The sequence below is a fragment of the Hyperolius riggenbachi genome, chromosome 1 (genome assembly GCF_040937935.1).
Source record: "Hyperolius riggenbachi isolate aHypRig1 chromosome 1, aHypRig1.pri, whole genome shotgun sequence".
NCBI lineage: Eukaryota > Metazoa > Chordata > Amphibia > Anura > Hyperoliidae > Hyperolius > Hyperolius riggenbachi.
Genome location: NC_090646.1, coordinates 515,092,963 through 515,106,394, shown reverse-complemented (window position 1 = coordinate 515,106,394; position 13,432 = coordinate 515,092,963). Strand labels below are relative to the sequence as shown.

The 13,432-nt window shown below is 43.7% G+C and overlaps 1 protein-coding gene and 1 long non-coding RNA gene across 2 annotated transcripts in view; one reads left to right on the top strand and one right to left on the bottom strand.

Annotated features, from left to right (window-relative positions):
- Positions 1-13,432, bottom strand: part of HIP1R (huntingtin interacting protein 1 related) — a 186,399-nt gene that overhangs the window by 111,276 nt on the left and 61,691 nt on the right. The window lies entirely within an intron of this gene.
- LOC137556136 (uncharacterized) overlaps positions 12,746-13,432 on the top strand; it is a 36,871-nt gene continuing 36,184 nt past the window's right edge. Inside the window, exon 1 of the long non-coding RNA XR_011028802.1 lies at positions 12,746-12,787. This is a non-coding gene — a long non-coding RNA (uncharacterized lncRNA). The remainder of the gene's footprint in view (positions 12,788-13,432) is intronic.

The window sequence follows — 13,432 nt, the reverse complement described above, 5'->3', positions numbered from 1 at the left end:
AAATTCAAGTAAACACCCGCTTAAATTATTATGAGCCATCAGTGGGTTTACTTTTGGTTCTCGAATATAGCTTAAAAAAGCATAGTATCACTGTGTGAAAAAAAACACTGAATTACAGATACATAAATCTGTCCACCGGTATACAATCCGCAGCTAAGGGAAAAATGGATAAATATCTGTTTGGCCTTTTATGATGCTTAGTATAGGTACTAAGAATTACTAAATCCCTATTATATTTTTTCGACTATAAGACAATATCTCACCCAAAAGTGTGTAGAAAAATATCACTGCGTCTTATAGTCCGAATACAGGGAGTCTCCGTTTAACAAACGGCCGCCGATATGAACTGCCAACCTGCCGCAATGTCGGGGGACTCCCTGTACGGTGTTCTCCTTTGTGTCGTGTCGTCCTCCCATCCAGTGCTCCACCTGTGCAGAGTGTTAATGGCAGCTGAAGCAGAGCAAATGTTTCGTCTGATACGTGGGTGCCCGCAGCAATCACATGTCTCCTCTGCCTCATTGTTCCCCTAGTGCCAATCAACTGTAATGACGTGAAAAGGAAAAGCCAGCTTAGGGGAACAGTGAGGCAGAGGAGAAGTCTCTGATCGCTGCGGGCACCAACAGATCAGGTAACACACATGCCCACAGCTTCCACGGTTAACTCTGCACGTGGTAAACACTAGAACAGAGGTAGGGAACCTTGGCTCTCTGTCTGTTAAGGAACTACAAATCCAACAATGCATTGCATGCATTGTCTGACAGCCAGAGTCATGATTCATAAAGGCAAATGCATGCTCGGATTTGTAGTTTTATCACAGCTGGAGAGCCAAGGTTCCCTACCGCTGCACTAGAAGGGAGGAGGACACGGGAGATAAAAGAAACAGAGGAGTACACAAAGAAGCATACATCCACCTTGTTTACGTAGGGGCGGAGCCAACGGAGTGACGTATCACGTAAACAAGTACGCACAGACGCATAGACGCTCCATGCAGTGATTGAAGCTGTGAGCGGTCACCAGCGTAATAGCGGGGTTTTTTCTTTACACGGAGCGCGCGGTAGCGGCACGAAGAGGAGTTCACCAATTTATGGTGTCACACAGAAGGTGACTCCATCTAAATCATTGTGTATCGCTAAGTGCCTCTTAGATTGATCACTTTTTTAATGAACTTTTTACAATAAATGGAATCACACTATTGGAAGCGGGCCTTCCTGTGTGTTTTTTTCTTCACAAGCTGAAACCAACCCCGGAATAGGAGGCCACTACGGATCCGCATCACACACTGACTACACCAGCGGCAGCAGAGCCAGAGGCGACGGGGGGCCATACACCCCGAAAACGCTGATTGGTCTGCCTGTAGACCACAACTGCCGGTGAGTGGTTTCATATAGGGGGGCGAGGTGGATGCCTGCTGCATTGATGTCAAGAGCGCAGTGATTGTTTTCCACTTCTTGTTTTTACTGGCACAACCCAGTGACTGAACTGCAGCACTTGAACTTCTTTCACACTGGAGTGATTTCTTGTGTGAACTATTAACACACCATTGCAGTAACAGTGTTGCTTTAAGGAGCGAGCGCTAATCTTTTATATTTTTACACAAAGAAGCATGGAGGAGGCACACAAAGGAGGACACAAGGGGGACATAATTGAGGTGAGAACAGCCACAAGATGCCCCTGCAACATGGATGCACCAGATTTAGTATATTTTTGCCCCTGGTTTATGTCCTTTAAACACAGGTGCGTCTTATGGTCAGGAACATCAGTCTGAAAAATACAGAATCTACAAAATCAGCTGCCTGGGTAAGCGTGAAAAAAAAACTAAACAAAAAAAAAAACACTTACTTAAAGGGAATCTGAACCAAGTAAAATTATTTAAAACAAACATGATGTTAGTGCAAATGAATATTACATACTTATCTCACCGTAGATTCCTCTCAGAGGTTCACCATTTTCTTCTAACAACGATTCCTTCCAGTTCGGACAAAAATTGTCAGAGCTAAAATATATCAGTTGCTGTCAGTTATAACTGAAAAGACAACTGATGAGCAAAGTAATGTCCATGTTTCCCTATGGCTCACATGGGCGATTACAGTTTAAAAGTGTGCTGACCAGGAAGCTGTTATGGTGTAATGGCCATTTTCAAAGTGGAGGACTGAGAACTCCATTGATCACAGTGGGCAAACAGGATGCAGGAGAGGAGAAAGATTGACAAGTAGACTACACAGGAAGTATGTATGACGTGTGTATGTAATCCTTATAAAGAAATTCTACGAAGATTATACATGCCAAGTTGTTCACAATGGCACGCTAAGTGATCCAATAAACATGGTAGTCAAACAGGGATGCACCCTCTCCCCCACTATCTTTCTGATAGTAATGGATCTGGTCATGAGGAAGACATGCCTTGGAAATAGAACTACAATGGGGGCTGACAACATATAGAGGATCTCAACTTTGCAGATGATGTTTGCGAACTTTCCCCAAATTTCCAACATATGGAAATAAAATTATCCCATCTACTAGAGGAGAGCAGGAAGGTGGATTTAATAATTAACCTGCCTGGCGTTCTGATTCCCGCGGCCCTGTGGCCACAGGAAAGTTTTTTGCACATTTTTTTTTCCATGTAGCTAGCCTAGCGCTAGTTACACGATTCCCCCCTCCCTGCGGCGTCCCTCCCTGCCCTTCGATCGCCGCCCTGTATCGCGGCAGATCGGTGGCGATCGGGTAAGACACGCAGCAAGCAAAGTGCTTGCTGCATGTTTAAAAAAAAAAAATATTCAAATCGTCCCAGCAGGGCCTGAGCGGTGACCTCCGGCGTCTCTGGACGAGCCTAGCTCGTCCAAAACGCTAGGGAGGTTAACTGCAAGAAAATTAAAGATATGCGATTAAACAGAAACGTAAATCCTAAACCAAAGGTTCAGGTATATGGCAAACCTATAGATACGGTGACGGAGTTTCAGTATCTGGGCAGCCTGAGGAAATTGATGGTGGTGCCAGTGGTGATGTTAATAGCTGAATCAAGAAGGCAATCGCAGCCTTTGTACAACTGTATCAGATTTGGAGATCTCATGATATTTCCACAAAAAACAAACTGAGTATATTCCAGAGTAAAGTGAAGACAGTCCTGTATGAATGCTAGACAGGTGACAGCAGAGATAACAGAAAGCCTCCAGACCTTTATAAACTGCTGCCTTCGTAGAATACTAAACATCTGGTGGCCAAACAACGAGTTGTGGGAAAGAACCCAAGAACAACAAGTGGGCTTGCAGATAAAACACAGAAAGTGGAGATGGATTGGCCATACTCTTCGCAAGGACAAATCAATTGAGAAAGAAGCCTTAAAATTGATTCCTCAATGCAGCAGAAAAAGAGAAAGACCTAAGAAAACTTGGAGAAGTGTGGAGGCAGAAATAAAAGATGACAGGGACATAATGGACTGAGGTAAAAAAACACAAAAAAAAAATCCAGGACAGAAACCAGTGGTATACATTTGTTGAGGCCCTTTACTTCAGTGGGAGATACAGGATTGATTAAAGCTGTATAAACCCCTGACATAATATTCAATAAAAACAGTTTTTCCTACTTTTTACATGCCATACGGTTAGCATATTTGCTGTTGTGCAGAAGTATTATTCATTTAGAAATTATACATTCGCAAAGTACACTTTTTTACTCAGAGCTTACTTTGCATTTAAGGGCTCGTTCCCACTGTTGCGACGCGATTTTGGCCGCATTCCGACGCTTGTAAAAACGCATGCGGATGCGTTTCCACATGCGTTTTTACCCGCGATTTTGCCTGCGATTTCGCATGGCAGGGTGCCATGCGAAATTAACCATGACACTGCCAGGGCTAAATAAAATTGAAAAAGGTGCGAAATCGCACGCGAAATCGCGGGTAAAAACGCATGTAACAAACGCATGCGTTTTTACTATTAAATACATTAGCGGCGATTCGCACGGATTCCCGACGCAGGCGAAATCGTTGGCTCTTTTGTGCGTTTTTTTCACGCTGAAAAAAACGCACCTCAACAACGCTACAGTGGAAACAGGCCCATCCACTTGTATTACATGTGCGGATCTGCATGCGTTGGACGCATGCAGATTCGCGATAGTGGAAACGAGCCCACATTCACAACTGCTTTATTAATCGTCTAACTTAAGCATAAATGCTTTCTGATGCTTTCTGATTGTCTCACTGTCATTAGGAGACCCTGCAGTGTCAGAGAAGGCTTTATTTACATTCCTCACTTGATACAATTAAACTCAAGATAACATTATCTGCAAGTTCAGTGCATCCAGCTCTGCTGGCAGGGAAGCTTCTAATGCCTGTGTTAACCCTTTGAATGCTGTTCTAGTAAAAAAAAAATGCTGGTTGTATATAATATGCTGTAAATAATCTATTAGAGCAAAGTAGAAATGCTGGGTTATATTCCACTTTAAGTATGTTTATTTTGACTTAATTTTCAGTTAAGGTTTGCTTTAATAGCTTTATTCAAGTTCATTAGTGATGGTGAAAGGAATCTTAGTTGAAACAGGATAATTGAATCTTTCTAAAGCCCCATCTACACGATAAGATTCTTTATACGATTCAATTAAGATTCTATTTACGATCCGATTAAATCCGACATGTCCGATCGGGATTCGATTCAATTCGATTTGCTATTGTTTGCAATGGCAAATCGAACTGAATTGAATCGAATTCTGATCAGACATGTCGGATTTAATCGGATCGTAAATAGAATCGTAATTGAATCGTATAAAGAATCTTATCGTGTAGATGGGGCTTTAGGCTCCCTGCACACTGCAATCAGTTTTCCGATTCAGATTCAGTTTCCGATTCAGATTAGCAATTCCGATTCAGATTTGCAATTCCGATTTTCCCTGAATACAATCAACAGAAAAACAGAGTAAAAAAACGCAGCATGCAGTAACGATTAAAAGTCGGAATCAGATGTAAAAAACAATTAAAAATCGGAATCGCATGCAGTGTGCAGGGAGCCTCATGCAGTTTTTACTTTCCTCTAAAATTTATAATACGAAATGAAAATCAAATAAGCAGAATAGAGCAAAGATTAGTAGCCTTTTTATGTTAACCATTAAAAAAAATAAAAAAATAAAAAATGGGGTAAGCAGAGGCTGGTGTACTGGTGGCTTATGAATCACCAACTGACATAGTAACAGAACATCTCATCTGTAAGTATTTAGGCAGAGTTCAGTGCACTTTTCAGGCGATCATTCCCTTTTATGGCAAGATTGCATTTTTGCGATTCCTTAGAAAAAAAAGGGAGGGGGGGGGGGATAAATTGCACAGCATTCACAATTTTTGTGTGCGCCTATCCTTTTAAAGCAGAAAAGAAGTGAGAATAGGGAGACTGCCATATTTGTTTCCTTTTAAGCAATACCAGTTGCCTGGCAGCCTTGCTGATCATTTGGGCTGCAGTGGTGTCTGAATAACACCAGAAACAAGCATGCAGCTAATATTGTTAGATCTGACAAAGTCAAAAACACATGATCTGCTGCATGCTTGTACAGGGTCTATGACAAAGTATTAGAGGCAGAGGATCAGGACAGACAGGCAGCTGGTAGTGCTCAAAAGGAAACACACTGCAGCCTCCATACCCCTCACTTCAGTTGCCCTTTAAAACAAGTGCAAATTGCTCATGAGTGCATAAGGCTGGAGGTTTGTGCCTCAACCTAAATTATATTGCTTTAATACACGTGTCAAACACAAGGCCCACAGGCTGAATGTGGCCTACCTTGCCATTTTCTGTGACCCTCGAGAGCTTAATAAATCATCACCGTAAGTGGTAAAAGAAAGAAAGCATACTGCCTCACCATCCAGAGGAGCTCATTGGTGAAAGTGTTTGTTAAAACATTGTTAATTTGAGACGGGGTGCAATAATAACTAATGGGACGGGACAGGACACCCCCCCCCCCCCCCAAACAAAATTACCATGAGGCCTCCTAGGATCCCCCCCCCCCCATATGTGGCTGGGTAAAACAAACGCACACACCTTCCTGCCAACCACTTCCCCCAACACCATCTCCCCACATGCTCCAGCTATGTGTTGTGTTCTGATGCTGCATAACTCCTTTTCCAGATCATGTGTCATGCCTAAGGAGGCAGAAGATTGCAGCATAGAGCAGGTGGCTGTCAGGAAGACCAGAGGAGACCCGAAGCACTGACATAATTGAGCAACTTACTATGTGACTGTTCAATAAATGTTCAAGAGAACCCGAGGTGTGAATCTTAAGAGTTAAATCTATACACAGAGGCTGGGTCTGGCTATAGTGCCCAGCCTCTGTTGCTAGTTGAATATTCCCTAAATCCCCCCTGCGCTCTGCACGAGCCCATAAATTACAGCCACGCTGTCTAGCTCTGTTTACCTTTCTAGTGTCACTCACGCTGCTCCCCCCGCCTCCTGCAGAGCGCTGTTCCCTGCCCGAGTCCCTTCTCTCTAATCAGCGGCGAGGGAAGGGACGTGGGCGGGGATCGGCGCTCTGCAGGAGGCGGGGGGAGCGGCGTGAGTGGCACTAGAATGGTAAACAGAGCCCACTGCGACAGGCTCAGCGTCGCCAGCGCGACTGTAATTTATGGGCTCGTGCAGAGCGCAGGGGGGATTTAGGGAATATTCAACTAGCAACAGAGGCTGGGCACTATAGCCAGACCCAGCCTCTGTGTATAGATTTAACTCTTAAGATTCCCACCTCGGGTTCCCTTTAAAACCTGATTAAAAAAAAAAAAAAAAAAACAGACAGTTTTAGATTTTGTCCCCTTACAGGGTTGAGTTTGCTCGATCACCAGCTTAGAGGTGTGGGCAGAGGGGGTTCACTAACAGGTTTCAGTTGGGGGGGGGGGGGCTAGGAACTGGCACATGCTGAATGCACAGCGAGGGGGTGAAGTAACTCCTCTCCAGGATCCATAAGAATGTACACAAACCAATTAACCTCCTTCCACGTATCAGATCTCAATGGTGCAGCACCGCCTGTAAGCACAGGACATGTGGCGCTGCACAATAGCAATGCATTGCCTGGGAGGAGGAAGATGGATCACATGCATTCTTGTGGATCCTAGAGAGGCATGTCACTTCACCTCTCCACTCTGCATTGGAACAGGGGGAAATCATTTGGCAACCTATACAGGGAGGGGGCTTATCTGGCTACCTATATGAGGAGCATGCAGTTCAGCCTCCCATGTGAAAGAGGCCTTAACCTGCTGAGCGGTCTGGATGAGCTCAGCTCGTCCAACACCGCCAGAGGCTGCCGCTCAGGCCCTGCTGGGCCGATTTGCACCAAATAAAAAGCAGCACACGCAGCCGGCACTTTGCCAGCCGCGTGTGCTGCCTGATCGCCGCTGCAGCGCGGCGATCCGCCGCGTGCAGCGGCGAAAGAGGGTCCCCCCAGCCGCCCGAGCCCAGCGTAGCCGGAACAAACAGTTCCGGCCAGCGCTAAGGGCTGGATCGGAGGCGGCTGACGTCAAGACGTCGGCTGACGTCCATGACGTCACTCCGCTCGTCGCCATGGCGACGAGGGAAGCGAAACACGGAGGGCCGCTCATTGCGGCCTTCCGTGTTATCTCTTGCCGCCGGAGGCGATCGGAAGATCGCCTCCGGAGCGCCCTCTAGTGGGCTTTCATGCAGCCAACTTTCAGTTGGCTGCATGAAATAGTTTTTTTTATTTAAAAAAAACCCTCCCGCAGCCACCCTGGCGATTTAATCAGAACGCCAGGGTGGTTAAAAAGGGTACCTGAAGTCAGGAAAAAAAAAAAAAAAAGTTAGATACCTCAGTAGAGGGAAAGTTCTGGACGGTCCAAAGACTACACCAATCTTCCTAAGCCCCTCCATTCCTTAACCAGGCGACAGGTTTGGTTTAAATCGCAATATTGGCACTTTGCGATAAATAAGTGGGTTTTGGGTTGAAATTTGGGCATTCTAAAAAGGTTGGCCATCACGTTCATATATTTCAAAAGAGTTTTTGGATGCAATATTCAAGATGAAACAAATATTGCAAATGCAGATATTTGATGCAGTTTAAAAACACAACAGCAATGGCATACTGTAAGCAAGACATTAGATCACATGAATCACCTGTGCTTGTTTTATGGAAAGTGGCGAAACACTACAAGAATGTGGCTAGCCCCAGCACTAACCACGCCTAAAGATTATTTTTGAAGAGGTAAAACTGGTTCAGCATTGCACTAATAAAAGCAAATACCGCATTAAACAAAAATTCAGGAGGTTAGGAAATACAACTTCCTTGCCACAGATATCCACAGTATTGTCTCTACACCCAGGGCTGTGGAGTCAGAGTAAATATAAACTAATTAAATGAAAAAAAAATCTGATAAAATGTTCTAGGTCTCAGATATTAATCATCATAAATAACTTAAACAGCAATAGGAGTGCTTAGTCTACAAAATTAAATAATAAACCAATCAAAGAACAGTTACTTGTGCTGCTACAATAAACCTCATTTTTAAAAACAGATACATATTTGCATATACACACACCCACACATTCAAGTGTCCCTGCGTCATTGTGTCAGTGTGTAAAATGAACTGCGCATGTTTGCGTAGTTTAGCTAGCTCACTCTGCGCTGTCCCTGTGGTTGCTAGGGCAACAGGGACACAGCACAGAGCTGAGAGGACGACGACGTGTGCGCGTGCGTGCTTTCAAAGAGTTGAAACAACTGAAAATATGTCATATTCTAGGTTCTTCAAAGTGGCCACCTTTTGCTTTAATTACTGCTTTGCACACTCTTGGCATTCTCTTGATGAGCTTCAAGAGGTAGTCAACTGAAATGGTCTTCCAGCAGTCTTGAAGGAGTTCCCAGAGATGCTTAGCACTTGTTGGCCCTTTTGCCTTCACTCTGCGGTCCAGCTCACCCCAAACCATCTCAATTGGGTTCAGGTCTGGTGACTGTGGAGGCCAGGTCATCTAGAAAAGCACCCCTTCACCATCCTCCCTAGTCAAATAGCCCTTACACAGCCTGGAGTTGTGTTTGGTGTCATTGTCCTGATAAAAATAAATGATAGTCCAACTAAACGCAAACCGGATGGAATAGCATGCCGCTGCAAGATGTTGTGGTAGCCATGCTGGTTCAGTACGCCTTCAATTTTGAATAAATCCCCAACAGAGTCACCAGCAAAGCAAACCCACACCTCCTCCTCCATGCTTCATGGTGGGAACCAGGCATGTAGAGTCCATCCGTTCACCTTTTCTGCGTCGCACAAAGACACGGTGGTTGGAACCAAAAATCTCAAATTTGGACTCAGACCAAAGCACAGATTTCCTCTGGTCTAATGTCCATTCTTTGTGTTCTTTAGCCCAAAGACGTCTCTTCTGCTTGTTGCCTGTCCTCAGCAGTGGTTTCCTAGCAGATATTCTACTATGAAGGCCTGATTCACAGTCTCCTCTTAACAGTTGTTTTAGAGATGTATCTGCTGCTAGAACTCTGTGTGGCATTGACCTGGTCTCTAATCTGAGCTGCTGTTAACCTGCGATTTCTGAGGCTGGTGACTCGGATGAACTTATCCTCCGCAGCAGAGGTGACTCTTGGTCTTCATTTCCTGGGGCGGTCCGCATGTGAGCCAGTTTCCTTGTAGCGTTTTATGGTTTTTGAGACTGCTTTGGGGACACTTTCAAAGTTTTCCCAATTTTTCTGACTGACTGACCTTCATTTCTTATAGTAATGATGGCCACTCGTTTTTCTTTACTTAGCTGCTTTTTTCTTGCCAGAATACAAATTCTAACAGTCTATTCAGTAGGACTATCAGCTGTGTATCCACCTGACTTCTCCGCAATGCAACTGATGGTCCCAACCCCATTTATAAGGCAAGAAATCCCACTTATTAAACCTGACAGGGCACACCTGTGAAGTGAAAACCATTTCAGGTGACTACCTCTTGAAGCTTATCAAGAGAATGCCAAGAGTGTGCAAAGCAGTAATCAAAGCAAAAAGGTGGCTACTTTGAAGAACCTAGAATATGACATATTTTCAGTTGTTTCACACTTTTTGGTTATGTACTATACTTCCACATGTGTTAATTCATAGTTTGGATGCCTCGACTGAATCTACAATGTTAATAGTCATGAAAATAAAGAAAAATTACACACACACACACACACACACACACACACACACACACACACACACACACAGCAGCCATTCTTACACTGTTAATTGTAAAGTCCTCAAACTTTGCACAGCTGGTCACCGGGTGACTGGAATTAATATTCAGAAAAGTGTGTGAAGCCTACAAAAGCCAATCAAAATTCACCTATTGATTTTCAAGGGGAAAATTTAATTGCTGCCATTCTTGCATTGTTAATGGCACAAGCCTCAAACCTGGTACAGTTGGCCATTGGGTGACTGGGGTTCAAATTCAGAAAAGGGGGTGGAGCCACAGCCAGATTTGTCTCATTTCAATGCAAATTATTGATGCCAAAGACCACAAAACTCACAACCTAGGTCATGGAGTAATTGAGTAACTGTGCGCTAGGGTTAGAAAAAGTGGGCAGAGCCAACACCAGCCAAACACATACCCGGGCATGCGTGCGTGTATTTTCTCTGCTGTAAGAATAAAGCCCAGTGATTAGTTGTGTCACGAATGAGAAGCAAATAATTCTATAGTGGTGCAGGTTTATGCAAATTTTCTATGCAAAAAAAAAAAATGTACTGCATTCTTTTATATGTTTAAGTCTTTAAGTGGCTGGAAAGTAGCTAATGAGTGTGGCTGCAGGCCTCTCCTCTTTTTCCCAGTCTCCTCTTCTGTCAATCACTGTGAATCAACAGCAAAGGAGACAGGAAAGAAGAGGACAGCCTGCAGCTGCATAACTTGCCCAAGACCTGGAGCTGTGCCAGTTTCTAAGCTCCATGTTACTTAAAGATCAGGCACACCCCACCAGTAGTCATAGGCACACCTAATCAGCAGTCAATGACCAGTCCATCAGCCAGCACTTCAGTTATCCAATAGTACACCACACAATCCATATAGCCAGAAACAGCAGAGCAGCTAGGACCAGCCACCAGCACAGCCAGAACAAGGAGCCAGATGCATTCAGAACCAGCAAAGTATTAAAAATACGCAGAACAGCTAAAACCAGCAGTTAGGTGTAGCATCCAACAATGCCTGGATAGAACCAGAAGAAAGTACTGGCCAAGCAGAGTGCCAGCATCAGCAGCCACTGCCAAGACAACACAAGACCAGTAACAATAGAACAAGAGAATGCTGGCACTTTGGCAGATAATAGTTTATAGTCTGCAGTGTGTACAGAGCTATGAATGATTAGTAAATGAGGTGTCCACAAAGTATGTCACTACGCCAAAATCCTGCACCGTTTAACAATCCTATTGGATTCTAATTCTAACCCTAATTTGAAATTCCATGCGTGGGTTTCTGTTTGTTGTGTTACAACACATTGGGCTTGATACACAAAGCCTTTTCACCTGTTTTCCTCTGTCTTACTTTATCTATGTAACATTTTAAGCTCCCAACGAGCAAAAATGTAATATAATTTAGGTAAGAAAAGTAATATTGAAAAGAAGTTAATCAGGTACAACTGAGTGATTATTTTGCTTGTAAATGTGCTGAAAGGTTATCTTTATCAGTTAGGTGATAAATTAGTCATGTATTAGAAGTTTTGTGAATAGAGCCCATTGTTTATTATCTGCCATTATTGATTGTGGAAGGATCGTTTATGGGTCAGTTCACACAATTGTGTCTTAAGCCTCGTACACACTGTACTACAGGGGACGGGTCCCTCAGACCCTCCCGCTGGGCAGGCGTTCCAGCGACAGTACAGCGTGTGTACAGTCTGTCTGCAGACTGATAAGGCAGTTTCTCAGCGGATCATTCAGAAACAGCCTCAGTCTGCAGACAGACTGTACACACGCTGTACTGTCGCTGGAATGCCTGCCCAGCGGGAGGGTCTGACGGACCCATCGTTCCCTGTAGTACAGCGTGTGTACGAGCCTGTATGGTGTGTAATTAGCTTTAGACACATTTGAAGAAGACCTGACTAGGTGGAATCTGCTTCTCCACTCCAGGACAGGACCCTTTAATACCATAAATATTAATGTAATGCCCAGTCTGCTTTACCCTTTGCAGACCTTGCCCCTACACATCCCAATGTCCTTTTGGGTGAAATTCAACACTATGAAATTCGCTTTTCAGCTAACTTTTCTCCTAAGAGATAATTTTTCATCTTCTGTTTAAAATAACTTTTTAGCACTCTGCAACTGAAAAAGTACTAAAAAAAAGTAGGTGAAAAAGTAGTCAAATTATTCTGAGCATTTTCTTGTTTGCTGGTGGCTCAAAAGACATTTTATTGACAAAACATGAAAATATCACCTAGGAGAAAAAGTGAATTGCATATGGCCCTATATGACAAATATATTGGTGAAACTCAAAAAAATTGAATATTCAGAAGTCCATTTATGTCAGTAATTCAACGTTAAAGGTGAAATATATAAAATACACTCATATGCAAAGAGAGGTTTCAAGCCTTTGTTATAATTTTGAGGATTATGGTTTACAGTTCATGAAACCCCCGTAAATCAAAATCTCATACCATTAGAATATTGTAAAAATGTTCTACATTGTAGGCTCAAAGAGTCAGGCTCCAATCAGCTAATTAATACAAAACACTTGCAAAGGGTTCCTATTTCACATATTAGTTTCACCTTTTAAGGGGAGGAGCTGACTGGAATCTGTGGCCAGTGTGCGGAGTCGCCGGCTGGGACACAATACATCTCTGGAAGCACAGAGGAGAAACAGCACCAGGAACAAGTAAGAGGCTGCTCTTTTATCTACTGTTTAATATATTGTGGTACAGCCGTTCCTTTGGTGAAATGTATAAATACATCAGAGGGCAATATAATAGCTCGGCGGATGAGCTTTTTGTCCCTAGGCTTTCTCAGAGGACTAGAGGACAAGATCTGCGCATGGAGGAAAAACGTTTTAGCCATTTATTTAGGAAAGGGTTCTTTTCAGTAAGAGTGATTAAGATGTGGAATGCATTGCCACAGGAAGTCGTTATGGCAAACTCTATACCTGCATTTAAAGGGGGCTTAGATTCTTTCCTTGCATTGAAAGACATCCATAGCTACAATTACTACTTAATGCCCAATGATGTTGATCCAGGGATGTTAACTGATTACCATCTGGAGTCGGGAAGGAATTTTTTCCCTTTTGGGGCTAATTGGACCATGCCTTGTAATGGTTTTTTCACCTTCCTCTGGATCAACAGGGATATGTGAGGGAGCAGGCTGGTCTTGTACTCTGTTTTCTGTTTGAACTCGATGGACGTATGTCTTTTTTCAACCCAAATAACTATGTAACTGTAACGATTGTGGAACTTTCTCCGTGATCAGCGCACAACGCGTGCGCTGACACGGCGGAAATCCTCCACAAGCGTATATTTGCAGGAACCCA